This window comes from Cinclus cinclus, chromosome 7, assembly GCF_963662255.1.
Source record: "Cinclus cinclus chromosome 7, bCinCin1.1, whole genome shotgun sequence".
NCBI lineage: Eukaryota > Metazoa > Chordata > Aves > Passeriformes > Cinclidae > Cinclus > Cinclus cinclus.
Window position 1 is genome coordinate 32,273,147 of NC_085052.1, and position 19,584 is coordinate 32,292,730.

Below are 19,584 nucleotides of genomic sequence, written 5' to 3' on the forward strand. Positions count from 1 at the left end.
GCACGTGTAACATTGTGCGTTAGAAGACTGTGGGGGTTATGACTTTCTGAACTTTTGTCCAAAAGAATCTATGAAAATATCCAGAGATCTAAATATTAGATACTACATGTGGTCCAAGTGAATTCTGGAGTTGTCTAGAATAATTTGAAATATTTTTACGTGCCTTTCTTTTTGTTTTGCTATATAGTGTTACATGGTTAGTGATTTAAAGTAAAAAGGTGACTGGATGTAATGTGGACTCCAAAGCTTCCTCCATCAGAGTTATTTTACTCCTTAGCCTGTAATCCACAATCTTTTCCATAGAAAAATGTATGTACTTGATAGGTCTACTCATGGTGAAGGCCTTTAGCTTGTTGTGGTGGGAGTGGTGTCTGAGGTGTCTCCTGATTTCCTTGAAGGAACTATCATGCTTCCATGTGCTCAGAGCTGTTGAGCTGATAGCTCTTAGTGCTTTGCTGAAGGCAGTGATCTTGTTGGAAAGGTTTTCTCTCTCCCAGCTACGTGTTCCTTGTCAGAAGTTAGCCTGTGTTTAATATGATTTTGTGTGTCTGCGTTTGGTTTGCATGGCAAGGTTTTTGTTGCAGCGAGGCTACAGGGGCAACTTCTGTGAGAAGCTGCCAGGAACTTGCCCCATGTCAGATCTAGGAGGGACCCACTGCTGGCCAAGCCTCAGCCTTCCACTCACTGTGGAAGTGACTCTGGGATAACACATGTAAGCCAGGGAAGAAGTTACTTCGCAGTAGCAATTGTACCTGAAGAGAGGAGTGGAAATGTGTCAGAGAAAGAAAAAGAACTCTGCAGAACACCGAGGTCAGTGGAGGAGGAGGGGTAGGAGGTGCTCCAAGTGCCAGAGCAGATTCCCATGCAGCCCAAGGTGAGGTGGCCGTGCCCTTGCAGCCTATGGAGGTCCACAATGGAGCGGAGTTCCACCTGCAGAGAACCTCATGCTGGAGCAGATGCTCAGCCCAAAGGAGGCTGTGACCCCATAGAGAGAGGAGCTCATGCTGGAGCAGGTTTGTTGGCAGCACTTGTGATGCTGTGGAAGGAACCTGTGCTTCTTGTAAGGGACTGCACCTTGTGGAAGGCACCTACACTGGAGCAATTCATGCAGAGCTGCAGTCTGTGGGAGGGAATCACATTGGTGAAGTTCATGGGGGAACTGTTTCCTGGGGGAGGAATCCCATGCTGGGGCAGTGGAAGAGTTTGAGGAGTCTTTCCCCTGAGGAGGGAGGATCAGCTGAGACAGTGTGTGAGGACCTGATTGCTGTCCCTGTTCCTTGTCCCCCTGAGCCACTTGCAGGGAGAAGAGGAGGTGAACATTTTGGGAGTAAAGCTGAACCTAAAAGGGGGTGGGATGGAGGGAAGGTGTTTTTAAGGCTTTATTTCTCATGATCCTACTTCAATTTGATTGGTAATGCAGTAAACTCATTTCCCAAGTTGACTCTCTTTTGCCTGTGACGTTAATCAGTGAGTGTTCGCTCGCTATCCTTATCTCAACCCACAAACCTTTTGCTGTATTTCTTCTCCTTGTTTAGCTGAGGAAGGCAGTGACAGTGACTTTGAGCACCTGGCATCCAGTCTGAGTCAACCCGCCACACTATTTAAACTTTTAAAAAAATTTTAATGTGGAACTTAGATTTAAGAAAGCAAATAGCAATCCTACACATGCAGAGGTATAAGGCAATATGATAGAATATTAGTATGGTTTTGAGGTTGGTTCCTCTATAGTATTTTGATAGTGCACAAAACCATGGGATTTTTAAGTTGCAGCAGAATTTATTATTTTTTTTTTAACTCAAAGGGTGCCTGAAAATGTTTCTCACCATTTGACTTACTCTGTAAAATAGACAGTTAGAAGAAATATTTGACCTTTTGCAGGAATCTTAGGGGGAGGGAAAAGAGGATCACCTATCAGAATGTGCTCTAATGTGTCCTGCGGGACAGGCAGAAGCTGAATTTCATTGGCTCTTTTGTCAGAGAGAAATTGCACTCTGGGCAGCATTCCCAGGATCAGTATTATGATAAGAATGCGCGCCTTGGAGTCTGTGTGCCAAGTGATCGAATTTAATTGTTGCTTCCATCCACACGAGGCAACCTATTAGCCAGGTGGCAAGTGTGGCCCAGTGACTGAAGCTTGCTGGGAAGGCTGACGGTGAAATTTGCCTGATGTTTAAACACAGCATGGAGCCTGGGTTTGGGCTTTTTTGAATAAATTCTTTTGCAGCTCAGAAAGACTGATGAAGTCAGTGGTGTCACAAGCTGCCTTATATTTTCAGGGATGTCAGACACAACAGAAGACTGTTAATTGTGGTGCCATTGTCATCACTACCCCTAGAGGAGGCTGAGATTTTGGGTGGAGGAGCTTTGGGCCAGGTAGCTCAGAAGTTGTGCTAAAGCAGTTGAGTTTTACATCTCTCTTGAAAACTAAGCGTGTTTGTTAGAGAAATTGTTTTGGATACTCGGAGAGCTGTGGGATGTGATGAAAGAAGGAGTTGCTCAGCAAAGATTTTTGCCCAGTTGTTACTTGACAAAGCTTGACAAGTCAGATTCTGACTTCACCTCTCAGCACAAGAATGAACTGCTGGCTTTGATTTGTCACCACTGCTGCAGGCTGATGAGTTTCCTTTTGAGGGTAACTGCTTTTCTTTTAGCAGCAAGCTGTTGTCAGATTCCTTTTACCTCCAAAGTCCTGGAGAGTGAGCTGATGTTTAGCTTCTGCTGGCTCACTGGTGAATATTTAAGAAGACAGAGGAATTCTGCAGTGTTCCTGGGAGCACAGAGCCTGCTCTCCCAGAACAGCAGCCTGTGGAGTCCTTCAGATGACTACAGATGATGTAGCTGGGCATGCCAAAATAAAACACTGAAGTTACCCTCTAAGAAATCTTAGCCTTAGGCTTAGACTCTTTCTGGTGAAAAAAATTCCGGGCAAATAAAAAACCTGGTGGAATTACCTGGCCCTACTGATGAGGCAGAATGAGCCTTGTGCCTGGATTCTCATGGCCCCAGTAATGAATTATTTGTGCCACAAGATGCTGTGGAGAGTATGGTGTATTGTAATTCCTGCAGGTTTGTGTCATTCTGCAAAATACTTCTTTTCTGTCAGATACTGCACAGTCCCACCTTACTCAGGAATTTATTTGTGCTCTCATACTTCTAGATCTGCCCAGGGGCAATGATATTTCAGGAGCTTGATCATGTAGACCATTTTGTCTTCTATCACAGCAGGCACTGAGGACGATGAAAACAAAAATGTGTAACAAGGGCAGGGAGAGTGCTTGCTTAGCTACTAAACAGTGTGTTGGTCCTTCAGATGCTTCCTGTTCAGGGTGTGTTGTGTCTGTGTATGCTTGCATGGTTGTAAGGCCTCAGAAGGAAAAGCTTGGGTTGTTCTAGGGCACAGTTTCTCCCCTCCTATGGAAAGGGGACAAGTGATGTGAGGAGTCTTCTGATAACCTGTTGAGTAGACAAGAGGAGCTGTCTGTTCTGCAGAAAAATATTTTGCTGTGCTAGACCTGGTCCATTGATTTAACTTCCAACTAGTCATGTTCATGAAATAAAAAAACAGTCAGCAAGAAGAAAGTTGTTTGGCTTTGATAGAGGAGAACTCTCAAAAAAAAGAGGGTGACCTGAGTTAAAAGCAGTTGTAGGTTTTTAGTTTTTTTTTTTCAATTGTACTGATTTGTCCTATATTTTCTGTTAGACTGGAAGTGGAAGGTCAATCAAGAATTGATTCTATTAGTAGAATGGCCCAGTTGACTTTTCAATCTGTATTATTTCTGTTTTGTGTGATGCCTCATTTCCTTTAAATTGCTTCACAATAGTATTTCTGATGTTCTCACAAATTGAGATTTTTTTTTTTTTTTCCATCAAGGATCTATGCAGAAATCAATAAAAACAATAAAATCCAGGCTTTCCAAGAACAACTTGGAAGTGCTGGAAAGATCAGTGGTATCCTGAACTAATTTAAGTGTTTTGACCAGATATATAGGAGGGGTATATAGGATATATATATATACACACAAACCACTGTGCAATACAGATGTGAAGAACTGTAAATCATAAGGTTCTTAAATGTTGTATAATTCCTTGCATTTTTAATACCTTGCATGAATAACTTAATGATTTTTAATTAAAACTCCACAGAAGGTAGGTATAAAATTAATTTTTAAAATTATCTTTCACAGAGGTATATTTTTACTTACGTGATTTTGAACAATTTTGAGCAACCTTGCCTCAAAGATCAAATAAATGTGCTTAAACCATGTCTCACACTCTTACTTTCCCTCTTGCTACCTGGAAGACTTGGTGTCTAGCAACTGGAAAGTGTTTGTTCAGCCAGTTTATTTTATTTCATAAATCGGTCTCATTGTATTTGGAAGGGCTGTTTGTTCAGTGAGATATTCTTGCTCATATACCTTCACTGTTTGACAGAAAAAACCAGCAAGCCCCAAATTTCCCATACAGTATGAAGTTAGCTTTTCCCAGTGTGATGTGGGGGATTGGGATTTACCTTATATGTAAACTTACTGAAAAAGGTTTCCTTAAATTCCTATCTTCGGACATGAACTATAGAGTAAGATTTAGAAATCTGGTATGACTTCTTTCCCTTTGCAATTCAACTCATATTTCAGAGCAGTAGTGGTCCTGTAAAAGCAATAGATAACAGGAATTCTGGCTATATTTTCTAGAGGCAGTCAAGAGATTGTTGACTGAAGCATCTTCCAGGCTGCCATATGGGTCTGCAGTGTGTTTTCATTTTACATAGATTTCTAACAAAAAGCCTGTTGTCTAGGACTAGAGTTTACCTGAAAAGGAATAGTTCTGCTTCTGAAACCTCTCCCATCTCTGGTTACCTGAGCTGTCAGCTAGCCATGAACTCTGACACTGCACAGAGAGACACATGCAAGTAACACATGCTTTCTCCTGATCCCTTAGCCTCCCACCCCAAGTCTCAGATGCTGAGATGGTTTTACCTCTTTTTTAGGTTTGTTTTTTTTTTTCCTAATATAGCTGTGGGTCTGGTATCACCCAAGCCCACATTTGTGCTGTGATCTGAATTTACAGACAAAACAAGTTCTGTTTCATAAATTGAAATAAAGGTATGCTTACCTGAATGGCCACCCTGCAGAAATGCTCTGTGGATGGCTGGAGGAAGTGAAAGAGCAGCAAAAGAAGTAACTGGAGGCCGGAGTGAATGGTTAAGTATTTAACCCTGTCTTTACCAGTGAGTCCTTGTATGATCATATACTTAATTGCACTTGAATTAGTTAAACTCTTATGTGACTTTAAGTTACTTTACAAACTTCTGTTCCTTAAATACACACTGTATTTAACAAGTAGTAGGCTCCTTCAGGAAGAAAGATAATTTAGGATGAATAAAGTAATTCACCTGAAAACTGGTGAGGCAGTGGGACCAAAGTGGGAATGAACAGAGTACAGAAGTCAAGTGCCAGGAAAGTTTCTGGCATCAAAAGAAGTGAGGGGTGAGGGAATGAGTTGGATGTGGCCCTGAAACTGAAGAAACTGGAACTACTGAGAAGGGAAGCAGTAACTGGAGATAAGTGGTAAGACAAGAAAAAAGGAATCCACAGGGCTGAGTAAGTTTGCTCCTCAAGGCAAGTCATACTGACTTGAGCTTTGCCACTGCAAGTCCCTGTGGTCTGTCTGTCCTGCTTGTAGCTTCTGCCTCCTGCACTCTCTGCTAGCAGGAGAACCACCCCCACTCCTGAATGAGGCTTAAATCAACTCAGTTTAGATATTCTGACTGTTCCCTGGGGCCTGCCAGTGGCAAAAAAAAAAATCTAGTTTTCTGGGTTATCTAGTAGCTAGTGTGTTCATGTAATTCAGAATTTTCCTTTCCTCTAGTGAGTACTGCTATTTTTCAGTTGATAGTATATGTAGACCTCAAGTTTAATCTTGCTATTAAGAACAATTTGTAGGTAAGTCTGGATTTAATATGTAACTAGTGACAGGCACTGTGAGGCTCTGTACTTTTGAAGTTGTGCCTGTTAGAGTTGCTGTAGTTTAGCAAATTCTAACAAAGTGAAGGTATAGTTGTGCAAATAATTTATTCACTTGTTTCCTTTTGTACTTGATAGCGCTTCTCTGGAAGATGCCATCAAGAATGGCACTAAACATTTTGAAAAACTTATATATTAATAATTAAGCAGTTTGGATAAGTGTACAAAAGTAAATATTTAAGTAAATTGATTTTTATAAAATTGAGTATGTTCTCAAGTAGCATTTCATGCTGATGAATAAGTGGAAGAAATAGGAACACAGTGAGGTCACTCCCATAATTTAATAATTATCATTAACTTCTGTCCTATCTCTGAGAGAGGTTTTGTAGTTTCCTTTTTAAAAAGGAGAAAGATAAAGCTGGAACTGACACAAAAATTCAGTAAGTCATAAAAGAGTCTGTGTCCCCATTACCAAGCAGTGTGGTGTAATAAGATCAGATCTGTCAGGTGCTGAGAACCTGGCATCCGTGCTGTACAGGTGGTTAGAGTTTTATTTCAAGCTGGTCCTGGTGTGATTCTGTGGCTGAATTCCTCTTGGTGGTTGGAGCGTGTACAGTGCACACCTGAAGCTCATTCTGTGATCTGATTTTATTCAAAAGAAATCTGGTTCATGTGCTTGATGACTGCTTTGCAATGTAAAGCAAAGCAAGACAATAGGGTTGTTTGGGGGATGGACTTCAGAAGTGCAGTCCTGATTTGAATTAAATGCTAATATAGACATACCTAGAGTCCTGCAGATCAGGAAGTTCACCAAAATAAAGTTGTTTAGTAAAATAGATTAGATATCTGATCCATGGGGTTGGAATCAGGAAAGGCAAGGAATACTTACAGAATTGAACAGCTACTTCAGCAGTTTGGGAGTTTGGAAAACTATAAGGAGGATATGGTTTTAAAAACAAAACAAAAAAACCCTGAGGTGCATTGTTCAGAAATGTCTTTACTCTTGCAAATGCTTTCAATAATATAAAGTGGACTTTATATAAATCAGATACAAGATACAGGGAGATTGGAGGTGTTGTGAAAACAGAAAGCACGCCAACTTTTTTTTCTGTTGTTCTTTTGGAGTCCACCAGAAGATGAACTTGAGGCCCTTGGTTAGAGAGAGGAAAATAGGTGGGTATATTTTACAGATTCTTTACTTAGAAAAGTGAAAACAATCTCTGCAAACACAGTTGCGTGGCTACAGTGTTTTTTCAGTTTTACCATTGAAGAAATAAGTCAAGTGTTAGCTTGTCTGCTTAGAGGAGACAGTTGTCATTAAGAATTGGTGCTATCTGATATTCTGGATGGTTTCAGGTTACTATTTAGCACAAATTTATTATTTATTACCAAGACTATTAAACCTCAGTGTGTGAGGAGCAGTGCTTATAAATGGATGTGGAGACAGAAGTATTCTGACCTTCTTGTAATGCTAAAGGTATTTATGGTGCTTAGGAAAGAAAAGAGAAGGAGAATGGATGCTGAAACTCTCTGCTGGAAATCATTGCATCTCTACACTGTACGAGTAGTTGTATGTTATTTAACAGTATAGCTGGAATGGTTGTGTTCACCAGTGGTGAAAATGGTGGTGGTTGTGTGATTTTCAAGGTTATGATCACAGTCATTGGACTGGGACTTCTGAATGGTAAAATTCTTGTAGGATTGCCTTAAAAGCTTCAGATGAGGGAAACATTCAGTAATTGTGACACTGATAAAATGGGAAAAGTTGGCAATAGGTGGCATCTGCTCACTGTAGAATTAAACGAACAAAGTTGATAAGCCCATCTTAGCTATCAACAATGCATCTGAAATTGCTGGGACTTGACACAAGTCAGGCTTGCTCACAGTCCTTACGAGAACTGGGTAAGAGCCTGTGCCAGGATTTCCTCTGACGCTGGGATGTGCAGCAGTTCAAAAACACAAACCAAAAATCAAACTCACCTGACTACCAGTACCTTTGTCCAAAGTCTTGGCTTTTTTTTCAGTTACCAGGAGTAATCATGCCTGTGCACAGCTAGCTATAAAATACTACAAAAAGCTACAAAAAAACCTATTATTTCTCCGTATCTTGCAGTTTCTGGTGTACTGGAACTAATGGTGTGACACCAGTGAATTTTTTGGTGTGGAGCTGCAGTCTTGCAGATTCTCTGATGTTTATATTAAAGATTGAATTGTCCGTGGCTTGTTTTTTCCCTTGGTGTCACCAACGTGTCCTTTCCTTAGACTTCAGGAAGAAGTTCTTCACAGAAAGGGTGATTGGGCATTGGAATGTGCTGTCCACAGAGGTGGAGTCACTGTGCCTGGAGGTGTTTCAGAAGAGACTGGATGGCACTCAGTGCCATGGTCTAGTTGACAACGTGGTCTTAGGTCATGGTTGGACTCGATGATATCAGAGGTGTTTTCCAACCTAGCTGATTCTGAGATTCTCTAGTCTGCTGAATTTTTTAAAAGAAAAAATAAAAAAAGTTGGAAACTTGGTGTCTGGAGGCTTGTAAATCTGGCTGGTATCAAACAGGAGAATCCACAGTTATGAGGAGAGATGGGAAAGGCTCATTTCTGTAGGAAGACTCTACAGGGATTTTTAACACCCCTCATCCCTGACATCACCATTCATCCAAGACAAACGTGTTTAAATTAAAGGACATAAATGTTTTTGTTGGTTCATTTTTAATCTAAGCAATTACTGATAACAATAAAATTATTTGAAATTTATTTTTTGTGTCAGTGTTTTACAAATATGCTGCAACTGTGCAGCTGTTGGATATGCATGACTCTTAGGAAGTTTCTCGTTGGCAGCACTTCATCGTAGGAGATGGTTTCTGTAATTCCAGATACAAATATCTGCAAAGTGCAGTTCACATACTAGACCATAAACCATCAACACAGTTTATTAAGCTATCTCTTCAATCAAATCCTCTTTGTGTTTTCCAGATCAATAGAAATATGCATTTCCATAATGCCACCTTTGAACTAATGAAGTGGAAGTACAGATGAAAACAGTCTGGAGGAAACTTGAAGTACAATACAGTTTCATTCTGTTTCCTAATTTGGAGGTAAGGTTAATGCATGCAAAATTTTATTTCGAGGATTTTAGGGATAAAAAGCATATGATAAGCAGGCACCATATCTTATAAAAAATTTCAGAGCCACCTTTTTTCATGCTAGGGACAGTCTTTAATACCATATTAAAACAGCTGTTTGATCTAATCTCTGTCCGTGTCTCAGTTATGAAAAAGGACAAATCACCATCAACTACAGAAACATCTGTTGTACAAAGGCACACTGGAAAAGAGTAATGGTGTCAGGCAAATTTTATTTGGTAGAATCTGCTTAGTCACGAATACCACTAATGCTTTAGTTGATTTTTAGTTTAGTCTATTATTTTGCTGATATGACTGGGCAAAAACTTTCCATAGTGTCAAGTGGCAGGGCATGAGCATAAGTAGTTGGGTTGAAGACTCTGGACACAATACTGTTTTCAAAAGGGAAGCATAAAACACACCCCCAAACACCTTCACAAATTACTTTTTCTGCCTTCTAGTCCACTGTCTTTTTAAAGACTAGTAGTATTAGAAGCATTTGAGGGAGGAAGGTTGTTTTTTGCTTTCCCTGTATGTAAATAGCTGATCTGGGGAAAAAATAAAATGGCAACGCCACTCCACCACAAAATGTCCCTATCTTCACACAGTTGGCTCTCTTTTTACTAGGGATTACAGGCTTCCAAGTCACCAAGCACACAAATGGCAAGAAGAGGGGAGCTTATCAGAACCAAATAAAAGCAAGTCCTTGCGCTAATTATTCTTGCTCCTATGTACTGCCTCTTGTTTTCATACCTTTTATATCTGAATTTCAATAGCAAAGGGACAAAGAGAAAAGAAAAAATTTGGTAATGAATGCCAAAAGAGGGAAATACTATAAATATCAGATGTGAGCAGAGTACTTTGCCCAGGTGTTGATCAGGCATTTTATGTTCTTCCTGAGTGAGAGATCAGCAGTATTGTTTTTCATTGCCTGATCTGCTTTCAGGTATGTCTTTGAGCCCATTTATGAGTTTGGACACCTACAAAAAATGTGAAAGTGAATGTTTTAGTTTTAAATGTTTCTTATATACAAAAGGTGTCTTTTATTTGCATCTAAAATTGCTGCCTAATAGTTTATTTGTTAGTTCCTGATTGGTTTACAAAGAGAAACTGGGATTAAATTTCTTTGTTGTCCCTTCCATTTTAGGGTTAAGTGAAGAATATAAAATGTCTGACAGTTCTCAAGATAGTTTATTTTATCTTTCTGTAATACAGAATCTCTGCAATACAGCCCTTCATTGTACTTTTGCTAATTCTGTTTTGTGAGACAGCATAAAATTTTCTTGCTTTTTACTTGGTAGGGTAAATAGGTCTCTTTTAATTACATCTGTGAATTTGTGTATTTCTAGTGCAATAGAGCTGGAGAAATTCAGATAAGTATATTACATATAATCCAGTTAGGATTATTATGTATGCTTAATTCCCTTCTGCAACTGGTGTCCCATATAGTGTTGTCTCTATTTAATAGAAAGATTTTTGGTTGTATGATTATTTTCTTTGGGATGTTGAAAACTGGACTTGGATGACTTCCCAGCACCACCCATTAAAATGTCAAATACTCCCTTAGTTTGACTTGCCTGCAGCAAGGCACAAGTTAGAAGGACATTAAAGACCTCTAACATACAACTGCTGAATCAATGACCTTAGTTAACAGTTGAGGAATAATTTCCTACTTTTCAGCTTCTACTGCCCATAGAGTTGTCATCTTTCTGTGTCCTCCAAACCAATTGTGGTAGGAGCATCTTTTATGTTGTGGAGCTCATTCACTCAGTAGCCAGAAACATACCATGTGCTTCAGAATGAAGGGTGCCCGTGATGAGATGGTATGCCTGCAATGATTTTGTTATTAATCATCAAGACTGCCTAAGATCCTCTCTTGTTCTGTTAGGAAACAATTATTTTGTAAGGTTGGGTTAGCTGCCATTGAATTTCCTTGGTGGCAAACTATTTGGTAGGAGTTAATTCCATAACAAACAGGCTGAGCCACTTGAGACTCAAACCACAAATGGGAAATACAGGTCAGTGTTCTCAAAGCATTTTCCAGGAGTTGAGGAACCAGACATCCATGTCATCTTGTGAATCAGTTGATCAAAACAGGAAGTGCCAGTGGTTCTGCTCTGGAGCTGCTCTGTTCTGCAGTATCCTCCTAACAGGACTTCCCTTACTCCTGCTGCCCCCGGCTTATCCCAGTTTATTCCAGTGTCTCATCATCTTGATCTCAGACCACAAAAAAAACAAGGGCCTTCCTATTGCTAGGTCAAGGCTGTCAGGCTCAGCAAGGTCAGATTAAACTGCTGGGAATCCCTTCTTTTTTTGTTGGCTCTGTTTGGCTCAGGAGCTCCTGTTGAAAGTGTCAAGGGCAACAAGGTTTCAAAGAAATCTAGACAAGTTCCTGTGCAGTAAAAGGAAGCTAAATTTTGTATTATATTTCTGCATCTGAGGATGGGAATTTTATGGGGTAGGATGGAGAACAATTTAAGTGAGAAAAGCATACAAGGAATGCATTTGCAGTACAGTCTGAAGATGTTTGTATTGATAGGAATGTGTTTTGCAACCAGATTATTGTAACATGGATATGTAATTAGAAACATTCCAGATTGCGGTTTTTTTTGCTTATTTTCTATTTAGTGTTTAGATTAGCAATGGTAAAATGTGGGTTTCAACCAAACATTAATACAGGGATTAATTTTGCTTTCAAGAACTGTTTTCTTTCCTTTTTTTTCCCCTTGAGCCAAAACAAAGCAGATAAATGTTTCTTTCTGATGGTACTATTTTGAAGCAGTCCTGAGTAGGTTCCTCTAAACAAGTTTGAAAAGTCAAGAATGTCCTTCTCCCGAGGTTCCAAGGCTATGAAGGTACAATAAGTTTCATGAAATGTCAGGTGAAGTGTTCTTGAAGTGTTGCAGTTGGTCCAGAATTTAATTAAAATAAATCTAGGGGTCGACTTCAAATGTATTTTAAAATACTAAATATTAATAAGCAGCTACTTGTTAGCTTACTGAAGTCAAAGACTGATTTAGATAAGAGTGTTCTTATAATATCCTTAATGTTTATAAGGACACTGTGATAGAAATATTCTAATTTTCTTATTTCTAAACCAGATACGTGTACCATCCTTTAAAAAAATTACTTGTGTGCCACAGCCAAGTCTGTGTAAAGAAAGGATATTTTTATCATGTCCTTAAAATATATATGTTTTTAGTTTACAGCACAGTACAGGAATTTCAGGATATCTTGAGTAAAAATCTGAATCTGTTTAGAGTAATGGTAGAGGGGTCAGTAGTCACATCTGTTAGGAGAATTTCCACAGTGTAGATATGCAGAGGGCTTCCCAAATGGCTACACTTCACTGTGCTTCAAACACATTTTGTTGTTCTAAGATCTGAAATTCCTGTTCTCGTTCAAACATGCTCATTCAAGTTGCTGGTGTTTGAAAAACAATTATTTGTTTCAGTTGGCAGGTAAAGCATATGAAAGTTTTTTAAGAAACAGTTCAATCCTAGGTTTCAGTGGGATGAAAGTGAGATGATAAGGGGTCTGCCTGTGCAAAGGAGAGTCCCTGAAGTCTTTGAGATGGCAGTGTATGAGAAGAGGAGTATTTACACAGGTGTTGAAGTTCCGTGCACTCTGAGTTGTTTTGTAACTTGTAAATGTACACTTGCAATATATTCAGTTTCTCCTCCCCTCGAGAGATTTCATGTTTGGTGATACTACCAATATGTGAATTAATAAGACTTTTTTGATGGGGAAGGAGAAAAAAGTTTGCTTTATTGGTCTTTAAAATTTGCCCAGGCACCCACCAAAGCCACTCTATCACTCCTCTCTCCATGGGTTGAGGTGAAGACGAGGAGAGATCATTCACTGTTTACCAAAACAAACAAAACAGACTCAATCTGAGGATATTAACTGAATGTCTTACTAACAAAATCACACCAGGGCAAGAAGTAGAAATCCTAAAAACACATTCCCACTCCTCCCTCCTTCCTGGGCCCTACCTCCCCTCTCCAGCAGTGAAGGGAAACGGGGCTTACAGTCACTTCATCACATGTTCCTGCTGCTGCTGCTGCTTAGGGAGGAGAGTTCCTTCCATGCTCCAGAGACTGCTGCAGCATGGGTCACTCTTCCCTAGGGCACAGTCCTGCAGGTACAGCCTGCTGTGATGGGAGTCCCCCATGGGGTCACAAGTCCCTGCCAGGACCCTCTCCAGAACAGGGTTCATAGACTCCTCTCACACTTCAACCTCCTCCAATGTGGGCTCCTCCTTGGGCTGCAAGTGCATCTCTGCATCCCCATGATCTTCCTTGGGCTGCAGGTGCACCTTTGCATCCCCATGGTTCTCTAAGGGCTGCAGGGGCACAGCTGTCTCACCATGGCTGTTGCAGGGGCTGCAGGGGCACAGCTGTCTCACCATGGCTGTTCCAGGGGCTGCAGGGGCACAGCTGTCTCACCATGGCTGTTGCAGGGGCTGCAGGGGCACAGCTGTCTCACCATGGCTGTGCCAGGGGCTGCAGGGGCACAGCTGTCTCACCATGGCTGTGCCAGGGGCTGCAGGGGCACAGCTGTCTCACCATGGCTGTGCCAGGGGCTGCAGGGGCACAGCTGTCTCACCATGGCTGTTCCAGGGGCTGCAGGGGCACAGCTGTCTCACCATGGCTGTGCCAGGGGCTGCAGGGGCACAGCTGTCTCACCATGGCTGTGCCAGGGGCTGCAGGGGCACAGCTGTCTCACCATGGCTGTGCCAGGGGCTGCAGGGGCACAGCTGTCTCACCATGGCTGTTGCAGGGGCACAGCTGTCTCACCATGGCTGTTCCAGGGGCTGCAGGGGCACAGCTGTCTCACCATGGCTGTGCCAGGGGCTGCAGGGGCACAGCTGTCTCACCATGGCTGTGCCAGGGGCTGCAGGGGCACAGCTGTCTCACCATGGCTGTTGCAGGGGCACAGCTGTCTCACCATGGCTGTTCCAGGGGCTGCAGGGGCACAGCTGCCTCACCATGGCTGTGCCAGGGGCTGCAGGGGAATCTTCTCTGGTGCCTGGAGCACCTGCTGCCCCTCCTCCTGCACTGACCTTGGTGTCTGCAGTGTTTCTCACATATTCTCACTCCTCTCTTCCCTGGCCACAGGAACATCTGTGCAATAACTTTTTTTCATTCTTGGATATGTTACCTCAGATGCATTGTTACCATTCCTGATGGGCTCGGCCTTGGTCAGCAGTGGGTCCATCCTGGAACCAGCTGGCATTGGTTGGACAAGCTTCTGGCAGCTTTTCACAGAAGCCACCACTTTAGCATCCCAACACCAAAACCTGGTCACACAGACCAAATAAATTACTGCAGTCTTTCATCTGCTGGTTTGGTTTCTGTATGGTTCTTAACTCAAATATGTGAAAAATCTCAAAGGAAAAAAGGGAAATGGAAAGATACTTAGGATGTGGTAGAAGATTACAAGATTACTATGTAGTGCTTGATAAAGAAGCATCAATAATGATGGCTTTTTTGTCCCCTTCCTCTCTGCCAAAAATCATTCTGTGTTCTCTTCTGCTAGCAACAAAAATTGCTCTCGTTATGGAATCTGTGGTTTTCCTGTAACCTCAATTTTTCCTTCACAGATTTAGTTTCAATCAGCCTTAATTCCATCCTATTAGAGGTGATTCATGTAACCTAAAGAATCCTGAAGGAAAGGTTTTGATAGTGAATATGTGGAAGGAATAAATCACCCCTGGATGGAATAAACAGCCTTGACAGAAGTAGCATAAGTAAAGGCAGAATGAGACAGTTTTAAGAATGTGATCTTGAATGACCGGGAAATAATTGAATTGCCAAAGTTAATGCAGAGGTGACTTAGGAGGAACATGGTTTTACTTTCATGATTTTTAGCTTCAGGAGCTGTTGAGACATAAGAGGAGATACCTTCAAGTTTAAGGATGATGGGAGGGTGGGGAAATGTTTGCAATAAAAAAATAGTGTCCAGGTCATCCCTGTAGTACTGAGTATGAGCTGAGCAGTTTAAGTTGTTACACCATGATGGTCAAAGAGAAAAGTAGGAAACCAAGTGAAGTTCATAGAAGGAATATAGCATATAATCTCTGTACCTTTTTAGTTTCTTTAGCTCTTAGTCCAATTGCTTTCTTACAATATGGAGAGAAAAGCAAAGATTGAATGGTAAAAAAAATTACAGATTTTATTAGTTGAATGTGAACTTCACCTAATCTAAAACCAAACCAAGCTTCTATGCTGTATGTTGATGTCCTGCTGTGCTGTGTTCTACTGTGTAACAGTTGTTGAAAAATGTTGCATGATGTGTTAAAAATAACGTTTTTGCACCGAGACCTGGTTGATTACAAATGGGAGATTTTTAATCTCATTAACCTCATGACCAGAAAGTTCTTGTTTGCTTTTGAATTTTGCGTGAAAGAAAAAAAAAAAACAGTATTGCTTAGCACTTCAGTGCAGGGAAATAGAGGATTATAACTGTTGAAGTAAACATTACCTCTGAACTCTGTTTTTGTCTGCCTATTGAGAGATTACTGTGTTTGGGTTTGGAAATGTCTTTGAAGCTATATTTGATGAAACTACATTGTTCAAATTTAAGAGGAGTATTTGTGTGCATGTGCATGCCATGTTGTTTCTGTAGTTATTTAACCAAGCAGATCTACAGTGCACTTAGAGTTTAACTTAAGTTTGCATTAAAATCTGTTTTTATCTCAGCAAGACTTGCTGAACACAAGCAGGGTAAGATAGTGCTCAGATGCATACATTTAGAGTCCTGGAAATTTTTCCCAGAGCAATAATACTTTCTTACATATGTCACTTTGAAATTAAATGTTGAAGATGAAAATAGATGCTGAGCACCATATAATTAATTTTCCATCATTTATGCACTGTAAGCACTTTCTTAATACAGCAATCTAGTTTAGTATATATCCACTATCTGTGAGGTAGCTCTGTAGGTGAGCATGTCATGCTTTACACATAAGCATTTATCACTCTGATACTGAAAATACCTGAACTTTGCAGGTTCTATGTAAGATAATGAATGATTCTAGTTTAGGCTATGCTAAGCTTGCCACTTATAATACTTGCTCACTTATTTTGCCCTTGCTGTGAAGGTGGTAACCACCTCGTGTTCTCTGCCTGGAGTTTGTAATCTCATAAAAATATCCCAACACAAGTTTCTAGGGTGAAATGAAGGCTCACGCATTACAAAAGTTAGTCAACTATTCATTAAAATTCAAAAGCATAAGAAAGGTTGCAAATTTTTAAGCTATAAGGGTAATATAACTAGCACAAATTTAATTTAATTGCAAATTACATTTATCTAAAATTTTGTTTCTCTAGTAAGAACACTCAAAAAAAATAACTTCCCCCTGCCACAGCAGTCATTTAGAGGAGCATAAAGGAGCAGGACCTACAATTTCATTTATTTGTCCCATCCAGCTATTAAACTGCTTCTTTGGAAGTCTGATGGAGACCACTCCTTTGAGGATATCTGTGTGTTATTTACAGTGCCTTGTGGGAACAGCTAGACGGGGAGTTTCTCCTCTCAGCAGAGTACAGTGCCTCCGTGGGCATGGCAGGCAGCTGAGGAAAATGAGGATTAAGGCTTACCTTGCCAAGCAGCGTTTTGTATTAGCAAATCTTCACGATGTTGAACTTGCCAGTCTTGTCTCTGCTGTTTGTACGTGTCGAGCAGATGCTGTCAAAGAAAGCTCATCTCACACCCATTGCAGTGGGGGATGATGAATTCGATGATTTAAAAACCGTCGCTTGCTTATGAGGTAATATTTACAAGTGTGTTTTTATTTTGTTCATGAAACGACATATGAATTCACTTGGACGCTGTTACCTTCTGAGAAGCAGAACAAAAATATATGTCCATGTTGACACTTTGAAGCGTTATGAGGGCAAGCAGTTGGCTTCTTGTGAAATGCTCTTCTGTTGGCCTTCTTTAATACTAGATGACATGTCACTTGCTCTAGAAGGGACACCAGAGTGCCTTTGTCACGTACCACAGGGAAGCGGTTTGCGGGTGTGTAAGCAGGCACATTCCCCTGTGGAAGGCATCGCCACGTGCAGTTTGGAGGGGTTGGTTTGTATTTTTGGCTGAGGGTTGTCTTCATAAGTAATGTTTCCTGTCCTGTTCTCAGTAATTTGAAACGCCATTTTCCAGGTGTAAATTAAAAGGGAGGGGGATTTGAAAGCTCCTTTCTGTTGCTTCTTCCTAAATTTATTTATTTTCAGCTCTGTATGGAAAGCTTATCCATTAATAACTTTCATGTCTGCAGAGTGGTTGTGAGGAGTGAGGGCTCCGTGCATTATCAGGTTGACTCTTTTGACCTCGGTAATTACTAATCTATGCAATCGGGCCCTTCTGAGCCTTGTCAGCCTCCCTTGTTTAGCGTTTTATTAATTTTATTGGTTACTACGAGTCCTGAATAGGAAAAGGGGATTTAAAAAGGAAATCCCCCCCCCAACCAAAAAAAACCAAAAAAACAAACAAAAAACCCCCCTATGTTTATTCTTACGGGGTGGAGGTCTTCTAGAGGGGAGCTGGCTTGCAGAGGGGGAAGACAGTATTCTTATGCTAATCCAGGCTCTGGATAAGGAGCAAAGCAACCGTGCAAACAATGGAAGTGGAGCCAGAAAGTCTGCGCTGCAGTCTAGCACGCCTTGAAAAGCATGTCAGGCCGGGCGCCTTGGGCTGCCGGGAGGGGCCGCGGGGCGGGGGGAGCGCCTCCCGCCCGCTCCGTGCGGATGGCGGCGGGCCAGCGCGCTCGGGAGAGCGGCGCTACCTCCGGAACAGGGTTAGGGCTGCAAGGGACCGACACAAGGAGCCTTCTAAGAAAAGCTAACCCCCAAACCCAGCATCGAGTTGTCTCAGCTGGGTTGCTGCTGTTTTCTCTTTTGTAACGAAAATTGAAATTCAAGCGGTGTGTCTTTATTAAATAGGCAGCCGCATTTTGTAAGCGTTGTGCGTGTGCGAGGCGGGTTTAGCGAGGCGCGGCCAGCGGGAGATGAGCGCGCACCTCCCTCGTGCGAGGGGAGGGAAGCGCGCCGGGAGCGGGAGCGGGAGCCGGGAACGGGAGCCGGGAGCCGGGAGCCGGGAGGGGGAGCCGGGAGCCGGGAGCGGGAGCCGCGCTCCGGCTGGGGGAGGGCAGGAGCTGCCCAGCTTCCTTCCCGTCCCTCCTCCTCCGCTGGGACACACCGATGGATGGCACTGACTGCTCGGCCTGCTTTCTTACGGATTAAAGTCACTGACCAAAAACACAGGCTGTTTTCCTTAGGCATCATGGAATGGAAAAACGTGCTCTTTAAGCACCAAACAAAAAGCAGGCTTCTGCAGAACTCTTCTTCGTCAGTTCCTTAATTTGCATAATCACCTTCACTTCGGAGACATGAAAAAGTTGTGCATTTCTTCTTCTAGGTTGAACAGAGGTTATAGGTGTAGCAGAAGCAGGCCAAGATCGTGGGAGCTAAGTAAAATAAATGCTTACCCTGTCAGTTTTTTGATCTGGAGGGTTTTTTTACTTTTTTTACATAGCTTAATGAATAACTGCCCTTAAATTATGAAAAAAATACTGTAAGGTTCTGAAAACATTCATTAGTGTTAATAATACTGGAAGGGATGTTGCCCATTAGAAACTCTTTCTATGAAAGCATTTGTAATTTTGAAGACACTGGTGCACTTATTTTAGGGTGCTTTTTCCACTTCTAAAAATATGAGCAAACATATGTTCAGGTTTGAGCCCAGCTTTTTCCTTTCCTCAGCCTAGGTAAATTATTTGTGTCAAATTATTGAAACTCAGAGCCAAAATGTGTGATAAGGCAGTACAGTATGACCATAATATTTTTAGTAGTGACATGTAAAATTTCTAACAGTTTTGGTGATTTTTTTCCCTTGCTGCTTATGTTTTGTGAATAAAAGTATGTTTCTTATGAATGAGATCTAAAAGGCTAAAGTTATGATTCCCCATTTGGAGCTATTAAATTTAGAGATGGAATGCTTTACATGTGGAGACTTTTCTCCTTGTTCACACTGACTGGTATGACAGCAAGGAACTAGCAAAAATGATAGATAATAAAAACGTACGAGAAGGATAGGTTCTGGCTAGAACAGCAGAAGTTAATGTCATTTACTGTAGAAAGTGCATGGGTGTCCATTTGCTAATTGATTTAAGGGCAGAAGCTCTTAGCCAGCTAATCACCAAAGTGAAGGAGTTGAGAAAAGAGGGAAATGGGTCAAACTGAATAAAAATTGTGCAGTGAAATTTTCACTGAATATGTTCAAATAAGAGAAGGTCTCATGTTTGTAACACATTAGGATATATCTGAGTACCTGATTGCAGGGGGAAAACATTTTTGCTGAATGTCTTTCCATTTAATTTAAGTGAAGAAACTTCATAGCAGTTAGTTAATTGAAATGCCAGAGTTACAGTAAGATGGGCATTCAGGAGTCCAGTGAGTGGCATCCCCAATTATCTAATTTTGCTGGGCATGGTAGAAAGCAGC

General features: G+C 41.3%; 1 protein-coding gene across 1 annotated transcript in view; it reads left to right on the top strand.

The window, feature by feature from the left end:
- BMPR1A (bone morphogenetic protein receptor type 1A) overlaps positions 1–19,584 on the top strand; it is a 74,149-nt gene that overhangs the window by 29,037 nt on the left and 25,528 nt on the right. The window contains exon 2 of the mRNA XM_062496883.1: positions 8,931–9,052. The gene's annotated coding sequence lies outside the window, so the exon portion shown is untranslated. The remainder of the gene's footprint in view (positions 1–8,930; positions 9,053–19,584) is intronic.